Source organism: Aethalodelphis obliquidens, unplaced genomic scaffold (genome assembly GCF_003676395.1).
Source record: "Aethalodelphis obliquidens isolate GAN/ISIS:26980383/991018 unplaced genomic scaffold, ASM367639v1 scaffold4, whole genome shotgun sequence".
Classification (NCBI taxonomy): domain Eukaryota; kingdom Metazoa; phylum Chordata; class Mammalia; order Artiodactyla; family Delphinidae; genus Aethalodelphis; species Aethalodelphis obliquidens.
Window position 1 is genome coordinate 73,876,577 of NW_020837948.1, and position 741 is coordinate 73,877,317.

The following is a 741-nucleotide window of genomic DNA, read 5'->3' on the forward strand; positions in this document are numbered from 1 at the left end:
CCTCTTTGACTCTTTGTTTCCTGGAGATTGGACAAGTGCTTTTTATTTTATTTTATTTTAATTTATTTATTTTTGGCTGTGTTGGGTCTTTGTTGCTGTGCACAGACTTTCTCTAGTTGCGGCGAGTGGGCGCTACTCTTTGTTGCACTGTGCGGGCTTCTCATGGTGGTGGCTTCTCTTGTTGTGGAGCACGGGTTCTAGGTGCGTGGGCTTCAGTAGTTGTGGCACGCAGGCTCAGTAGTTGTGGCTTGCGGGCTCTAGAGCACAGGCTCAGTAGTTGTGGCGCACGGGCTTAGTTGCTCCGTGGCATGTGGGATCTTCCCGGACCAGGGCTCAAACCGGTGTCCCCTGCTTTGGCAGGCGGATTCTTAACCACTGCGCCACCAGGGAAGTCCCTGGACAAGTGCTTTTTAAACTTGAGTATTTGCTGATTCTGTGTGAGCTGATTTTGAGCCCTTTGCTTTGTATGGTCTGGTTCTGCCCACATCTCACTGTCATATGTTCCGTGACCCTACAGAAGTCAGCAGGGAAGCTCATGTGTGGCTTTTGCAATAAGAATATGATTTTAGATGCTATTATTTTTGAAGCATATTAAACTAATATTTTGTCTATTATTTTTCAGTTGTTGTTTTAGCCTAGAAGAATAGACTGTAGGGTTGCACTTAGCCTAGGACATGGCCTGTGGATGAGCTTCATAAAAATGATAAGATCTCCTGAAATGACACATAGGTGTACATATAC